Source organism: Podarcis cretensis, assembly GCF_951804945.1.
Source record: "Podarcis cretensis genome assembly, chromosome: 4".
Classification (NCBI taxonomy): domain Eukaryota; kingdom Metazoa; phylum Chordata; class Lepidosauria; order Squamata; family Lacertidae; genus Podarcis; species Podarcis cretensis.
The window spans coordinates 85,215,440-85,223,810 of NC_137173.1; the positions used below are offsets into that span (position 1 = coordinate 85,215,440).

General features: G+C 42.3%; 1 long non-coding RNA gene across 1 annotated transcript; it reads right to left on the minus strand.

Moving 5' to 3' along the window:
- Nucleotides 1-347: 347 nt before the first annotated feature.
- On the minus strand, nucleotides 348-7,884 carry LOC307214496. Its single transcript, XR_013838158.1, has 3 exons — nucleotides 7,795-7,884; nucleotides 5,586-5,731; nucleotides 348-1,204 (listed from the first exon to the last, which is right to left on the minus strand). It is a non-coding gene; the product is annotated as an uncharacterized lncRNA (long non-coding RNA).
- Between the last annotated feature and the right edge of the window lie 487 nt (nucleotides 7,885-8,371).

The window sequence follows — 8,371 nt, forward strand, 5'->3', positions numbered from 1 at the left end:
GAGCTCCCCTCTCCCTTCCAGTGGCTCAACAATAAGAATTAATGAGCATTTGGTAGATTTACAGTCCTTTTATTACAGCATTCTCTTACAAGCACGAACAGGCAACATTCCGCAAGGATATCAGTTGCCTACTCTGAGTCTACCACACTTCTGCAGCAAGAAGCGCGTGAATGGAAAGTTCTTTCCCCCCTACGTCTGCATTATTTTCTGATGCACTCGGACCTCTGAGTTCAGGGGGAGGGAGGGGGTTCTGTCCCGCTCTCGATTGATATATCGCCCAGCTGCTCCCTCCATTCTGGTTGCTTAGCTACTATCTTAGAGCTGGGTAGCTCCTCAGCTGTGCAGCTTCTATGTCTGCCTGTCACCCTGCTTCTGGAACCGTTGGAAACAGGGAGGGCGAATATTCCCCCTCCTCTTCTGTTAGGAACTGATCTTCCTGCGATTGCATTCCCCAATCTTCCGATCCAGACCAGCCCCTAACACATAATCACCAATCTGTTGATGTCAAGGGGGGGGGGGACACAGGTATAAAAGGACAATTCCTGGATGCCAAGATCCAAGTTTGGGGCAAGTAGTCAGTAGTGAGAGAACCGCAGCTGCACTGGAGCTGGCTGTTCATTCCATCATTTTCAAGAAATTTACAGATGATCATACTCTTGCCCAGAGTATAGGACAGTGGAGTCATTTATGTTTTTGTGGCAGAGAGCCTGGAGCAAAGAGCACAGCACTGTCCTGGGTACAGTTACATAAATCACATCTACATTTCAAAGCCTTGTCTTTGGAGTCACCATGCCAAATGCTAACACAAAACAAGGCTATCAAAAACATGGTTTTCATATTACACTTCAGTGCTCCTCAAGGGCTCAAGCCGAGAAGCCTCTTCTGTACATAACGGAAAAGGATATTTAACTTATTGGGGCTGAATGATTGTTTGTGACAAGCTCCTAGAAAAAGCAGAGACAGTGAAGTGCCATCTATTTTATGCTTGCTAGGAGTGCCCAAGATGCACAGTTTTGCATCCTATAGTGAGATGAGTGAGGGGCAGGAGTTGGTGCATGCAAAACAAACTCAAGATGTGGGAAGTTTACACTGCATCTTCCTACCAGGTTCGCAGCATCAGAGGTCTACCAGAGGTCAGCATCATGAGCTTGGGTCCATGGCAAAACAGGGGTGAGTTTTGCTTCTTCTCTTTCTCCTGGTAACACTGCAAAATGAGAAATATGCATTATAATGCAATGATTCCCCAGGACATTAAAAAAAAAAAAGTTCACAGAATAATATGAATGCCACAAGACTCTTTGTTGTATATTCTGCACAGCTACTCCTCTCCAAATTGCTACAATGGTATCATGCACATAAAAGCACTTATTTCAGTGAGGTTGCACTGCTTCTAATTATTTCTTTAGTCATGTTAAAATATATTAATTAACAGCTGCCCTCTATAGCTACGGTGCTTTATATAGTACAAAAGAACAGGTCCCTGCCCCCAAGGGATATTATTAGATTAAAATATTCATATGATTCTTATTAAAATGCATACCTTCGAACAATACAGAGATGAAAACGGGACATTCTTAAAACAAGGTCCATTCATTTAATCCACAATAGATGGATGAAGAAGGTTTTATAAGTAAACTGGCCATTTCCTTTTCTTAAACTTAAGGAAAATGCAGTAGAATCTTTAATCCCATAAATGACTTAGAGATAAGGTATACTTGTGCAGATTTATATAATAGGTGGTTATTGGGGTGGGCAGGTAAAGGACAAGCAGTCCACTGGTGTTCCAAAGTAGCCTCACAACATTACCCATGTGAAATGATAGTGCCTTAGAGATCATTCATATGCATATAGATGAGGAGTGAGGAAACTGCAGCTCTCCAGCTATTGCTAAACTATAGCTTCCACTATGCCTGACCATTTGCCATTCTGACTGGAACTGATGGGAATTAAATTCCAGCAACATGTGGAAGGCTACAAACTCTTCACCCTGAGAGATGCATCTGCCTCACATTCAGGGGATTTAGATACTGGCTGGTGTGGGTGGAGCCTGGTTTTTAAAAAGACATATTTCTTGCTATACAATATATGCACTGGTGTTTCGTCATGCTGTGATGACAGTCTAAGCCATTAGAGGGCACAAGAGGCGCAATGACTGAGCCAAGATGTGGAAGTCAGCCCTTGCAGGAATCCACATCAGAGCCTGAATGGGTCACCTTGGGAGGAGCAGGATGGGAAGGCAAAGTGTTGCCATGAGCTGCTTACAGTGGGCTCCCCTCCCTCCCTCCCTCCCTCCCTTTCTTTCCAAATTCTTGCTCTGCCATACTCATCCTTCCACTGCAATATTAGAAGTCAACTCCATGTAGAAGATCCAACTGAATGAAGGTTCCTCCTTTGTTGCTCTCCCTCCTCAAGGAGGTGTCCCGTGGCACACTGGCAAGTCACAAAACTGCAGTGCTGCCTATGCAGCTTGTTTCCTCATCCATCAAATTAGTACAGGGTGTTGTGAGGCCTGGGTTGCTTGCAGGTCTTCTGACTCCAAAATCATTGAAGTTTCATTACTAAAACTGGATTTTGTTGTAGGACATTACTTTGTCTTTTATTTGCTATATAAAGAGATGTTGGTGATTGGTTCAGTATGCTCCTCCCTCCTCAGCCCCCCCCCGAAAATTTTGGCATGATTTTTTTAAAATCCTGATGAATGAGACCTCCTGCTCCTACAATAAAAATAAATAAATAAACAGCAGCCAATTTGTTTTTGTTTTTTTAAACAGTGCCCCATGCTTGCCACCTGAAACAGCTACTTCAGTCTCTCTCATAGTAGAACCGGCCCTGCCCTTATCCAGTGTCTTGCTAAAACACTACATCCACATTGTGATGTAGGGCAGCCCCGGCTGCTTAAGTCTGTTTCTTTGATGCCACCAAGACTCACTACCACCCTGATTCCAGATTTTAATGATTCTCTGTGTTTCCTTTTTATCTCTACCTCAGACCTTAATCCACCATCTGTTCTCGTATGACACATCCAGAAAAACATGGATCAGAGCGGCATAAACAAAAGGCACAGAAAATATGCCTCTCCTGGGCAGAAAGAAATAATCTGCATAGAAACCGTGCTTTGCTTTTTTTTAGTAAAATGGTGCAGAGAAGTTGTTTCAGCGCTTGAGTTCTGTGATGTGTTCTAATGGGAAAATCAATCATACGCATCTCACATATTTTAAGCGAGGGGAAATGCCAAGAACTGTGAAAGGAGCCGTACGCTTTGTTCTGTGAAAATTTAATAACTTGAGCAGCACTAACAACCTCTTTATGTAGATCACCAGATAAATATGAGCCATAGAAGAACAAGATGGTATGCATTGCCGCCTGTTAATCATTCTTCCCTAGCAATACTGCATTGATATTTAAGGAGACAAAAAGATTAATAGACTCAAACAGGTGTCTGAGGCTGAGACCAACTCTTCAGCGTTGCAGTCAAATTACTAAGGAAGCAAACTACAATTATCTATTTGTGGCAAACCGGGATCTCTATAGCACAATGAGTTCAGCATCCCTTGAATTAAGTTGCATTGCATTTCTTCCAGAATCAGGAGACCAGTTCTAGATCAGCAGGAGCTGATGCGTTGGAAATATTGTAGAGGACTCCGGGATTTACCACCTCACAAGCCATTAAGGCCATCCTTTTCTGCTGCTAACTTGTAGCCCAAATGCATAGAGGCCAAAAGGAGAGGAAAGATGAAAATGGTTCAAGACAGTCAAACTCAGACTCCAGTCTTCGGTTTGCCAGGTAAGTTGCTGTACAATCAAATAGACTGGAAGCATATCCAGGCCGGGCAGCTGACATATTCAGCTCCAAAGATTTAGCAAGTGAGGCCATCATCAGGTCACTGCAGCCCAGAAACCAGCCCCAAGAGATTATACACTAGCATCACAACACACAACAAGGGGTTGGAAATGCTGATTTGGAGACTGCATGAGCACAGCACTCTCTGTAGGTCCCCTTAACCTGAAAAAGGCAGGTTTATGAAAACTTAGAATTGTCTTTCTCAGACACCAATCTCCTTGTGCATAAGGCTGCATACATGTAGCACTAGTGTAACAGGTTACTTTTTTGGGGGTGGCAAGAGATCACATGAATTCACATGAGAACGGCTGGACAAAAGCCACACACAGAGTCCATGAAAACTGGGTCCAAATCTATTAATATTTATTGACTGAGCAAAGGGACACCCTTGCTTTCACATCCTGTTTGCAAGTTTCCTGATAACGCTGTATAATTGCTGTAATTCTTGGAAATATTGTGATGCAATTTGGTACACATTTGCAGCGCACAATTCTGTGCGACACCCAACATCCTGTATTTCAGCAAACCCAATTTTAATGGACCATAAAATGCTAATAAAAGGATAACAATTTTAAAATGGCAGCAGAACATGCAGAATGCACAAAATAAAAAACAGCAAAAAATAGAATCTATTTGCATGCACCCAGCATTAACTTAATGGAGTATTGTCAAAGAGGTAGACAGGAAGATCAAACTGGCCTCCGTTTACTACCCTCCCTCTGTTTCTTTCCTTATGATTATTGGAAGCAGGTTGCATAGTACTTGACTACTTCATGCCTATTTAATTTCCCAGGGTGGGTTTGGGGGATCATGCTAACATGATGTCTCTGTTTTGACTTGCCTACTGGTCTGAAAACAATGTGCGAGGTGCCCTACTGGCCTCAATATGTGTCATGCCCCCAAATATTGTTTATCCTTTGCTGCCTGAAATAATTACATCCTTTCTATATGAGAATAGATTAGTGAAGATACTAGGCTACATTGTCAGGAGCATAATTGGTAGGTCTCTGATACAGCCTTATTTTGACCCACAAACCCCTGCCAAGACATCAGTTGGGTAACCAAAGAAATAACAACCAAAAACCTACCCCAACAACCCTCCCACATGCTACATTTCCTTAGTGGATCCTCTGTTTAAATGAATCTCATTAATAGAATGGTAAGGTTCTCATCTTTGCCTGTGTTAGTGAACTTCATCTTTTGAGTTCTGGAATGAAGTGATGTATGTTTATTTATTGTTTGTTGCTGTTGAATTTGTAGACTTTAAAATTGCTGAAAATTGAGATTATTATTTTTTAAATGATTTTTATTAAATTTTTTTTAAAGCTTCCTAATGAGGAGAATGGGGCATATGTATGTGTATGTAAATCTAAGGGTGAGGGAGAAATTTGATTCAGTTTAAAGGCGGACTTACCCAACTTGCACTTTTCGAAGTGAAAACACAGCCATTTTTCAAAATTTCCAACCTCTCCAAATTTAGAAATTCATTTTGTCAGTCAAATGATATATGCAAACATGCATATGCATGGGGAAAGCATGCATTAAAATGCATATATCCATAATATACGCATATATATTGTGTTCTACTGGGTGAAATTGCTTTGCAAAAATGTGTATAATAGGTACATTTTCATACAGAAATGTGTATATCAGGAGAAATTCATGCTAAAATTATGATGAATTTTCATGAGGACTTTTTTAAGAAAATAAAATACAAGCTGATGTGGAAATATGGAGAACTCACCTCACTCTGCCAAATTATAGGTTCAGCCCTGGATGGAATAGCTGCTGCTAGGTGAGAGGTGATGAAAATAAACAGCCAAAGGCAGCTAAGTTCTCAGCAGAGTTTCTTCTGTTTGAATATAATCAGCAGGTTTCTAGTCCTTAAGGCTGCCAGGATAAATACAAGAGTCAGAATGCAATGCCACAAGGCAAAGGGGCACCTGGGTTCTAGCACTTAAGGGGTGTCATTTCTGTGCCCTAGTTCCTTCTCCTGCCCCCATCTGAAGTAGAATAATTTAAGCAAAGTAGGTTTGATTTGCATAATTTATTATCTTGCATAATTCAGTGCAGAATCGAAGTTTTTCACTTGCAATACACAGAGCCCTGATGATCAACCACAGTCTCAATGTGAGTTCCCATTAGGAAATGGCAACTCATTGAGGTTTCACATCAAGTTGATGGTGTGAGTTTGCCTTATGGAAATCAGTTGCCAGAATCCGACCCACTCTACCCAGTAAAAGATGGCGTCTGTGTGTCATGAGAATCAGTGCTTCTTTTCTACAAAGGCTTTGTGGTCTGATCCTGTTTCCAGCACATTAGAAGATGAACATGATTATACTGGCAGGAAATCAATAACGACTGAGAGAAAATAAATCCTAAGTACTGCCAACTAACCCAGTGGAAGGAATTTATCTAGCAGGCACTTCCAAAGCAAGCGGTTTTAATGCCTGAATTTGATCACAAGGAAGCAATCCGAGTGATAGTTGCAACGGGCTGCATAGGTGTTGCCGCCAGCCCTCAGTGCGTAGGATAACGGGGAGGAAACTATCCCTCTTGCTACATTGAACATCAAAAGGTGAACACAAAGTGTTTGCAGTACTAAAAACGTAATGGGGGGGAACTAAAGCCATTTTCCTCTCCCCGTTGTCTCTGCCAATGAAATGGTTGCTCATTACAGCAGCCCACAAAGATTAAACCATTTTCAGCCATTTTAAATTTAGATCAACTTTTGGTGAGGGCAGCCAAGACTCATAGCAGGGTGTCCCTTGCTGCTCTGCATAGCATCTGGCCTGAGTGTTTCTTCCAACCCACCGGCAGCCATTTAGAGAGGGGCTTTGTGTGTGGCGGCATTGTTTTCCTGAGACATTTGCTCTACGTCCAAAAGTATGTTTCCACAGTCATTTCTGGTTTCAGCTGGGCATAGCTTTGCCAGGTGTCAGGTGTAAGTCTACTGGAGGGGAACAAGAACGGGAGTGATAGCCGCTGCTTGGAGACACCTTTGGAAAAGCCAAGTAGCAAAACTTGTACTTACCAGCCCCTCTGCCTTGAGCTCTTTTGGAAACCACCAGGATGTCCCTATTTTCATTGGAGAACTGCTGGAGGGTAAGGACCCCCAAACCATCTGAAGGCTTTTGTTTAGTGTTTTCTTATGTTTTATATACCGCCTGTTGGAAGCCGCCCAGAGTGACTGGGGCAACCCATTCAGATGGGTAGGGTATAAATAGTATACAGTGGTACCTCAGGTTAAGTACTTAATTCGTTCCGGAGGTCCGCACTTAACCTGAAACTGTTCTCAACCTGAAGCACCACTTTAGCTAATGGGGCCTCCTGCTGCTGCCGTGCCGCCGGAGCACAATTTCTGTTCTCATCCTGAAGCAAAGTTCTTAACCTGAAGCAATATTTCTGGGTTAGCGGAGTCTATAACCCGAAGCGTATGTAACCTGAAGCGTATGTAACCCGAGGTACCACTGTATTATTATTATTATTATTATTATTACTACTACTACTATTATTATTATTAAATAGGGCATCCGTATTTTCATTGGAGGAATGTTGGAGGGTATGTAATGACTCAGGATGTCACAACCATTCACTATTGAATGGTACATGACAAGAAGACTGGCTACTTGTGTTTTGAATAAAGCGCACGGTATTGCTTCTTAAGAACGTTTTTGCTGCGGAGGCGTTTACATGTGTCTCAGCCAAGTCTGTCATAGTGATATATCTCAGAGGACACTTTCATATCTGCGTTCCCTGTATGGGTCTGGGACGCGCATTCCCATATTTCACTTCACTGTATGTCACTTTGTTAAGTGAGGAAGCGGACAACCTATTGGTTTTCTTTCATTCTCTGATGCCCGGTGGCACATGCACACAACATATGTATTATTGTATCCTTTTGGCAGTCTCATCACAAGCATCTGCTGTGCAAGGCCAGAGACAGCGCATACCTGGGCCTTGATGTGATAACAGCATCAGATCGCTCTTGTCTTCACCTTCTGGAAAAGTTCAGCTCTCTACAACAGCTTGAGGTCCAGACAGGCCGAGCAGGAGAAGGTAAAGGGCACAGCAAATCTAGTCAGTGTAGCAAAAGTAAAATGAAAAATTGTGTTGACCTGACCTCCTCCAAACCTCCGTCCATTTTCCTGGAAAGCTTCCAAGACTGCAAAACAGTTACAGGACATATGAGCCCAGTGAAGTATGTTACATGAGTTGTAAAAGCGATATTAAGCTCTTTTTGATGGGTAATTTAGCAGAGGAAAGGGAGAAACAATGGAAAGGAGATAGAACACATTTCTAGGACTGCAATTCACAATACAGTGGTACCTTGGGTTAAGTACTTAATTCGATCCGGAGGTCCATTCTTAACCTGAAACTGTTCTTAACCTGAAGCACCACTTTAGCTAATGGGGCTTCCTGCTGCTGCTACGCCGCCGAAGCACGATTTCTGTTCTCATCCTGAAGCAAAGTTCTTAACCTGAGGTAATATTTCTGGATTAGCAGAGTCTGTAACCTGAAGCGTATGTA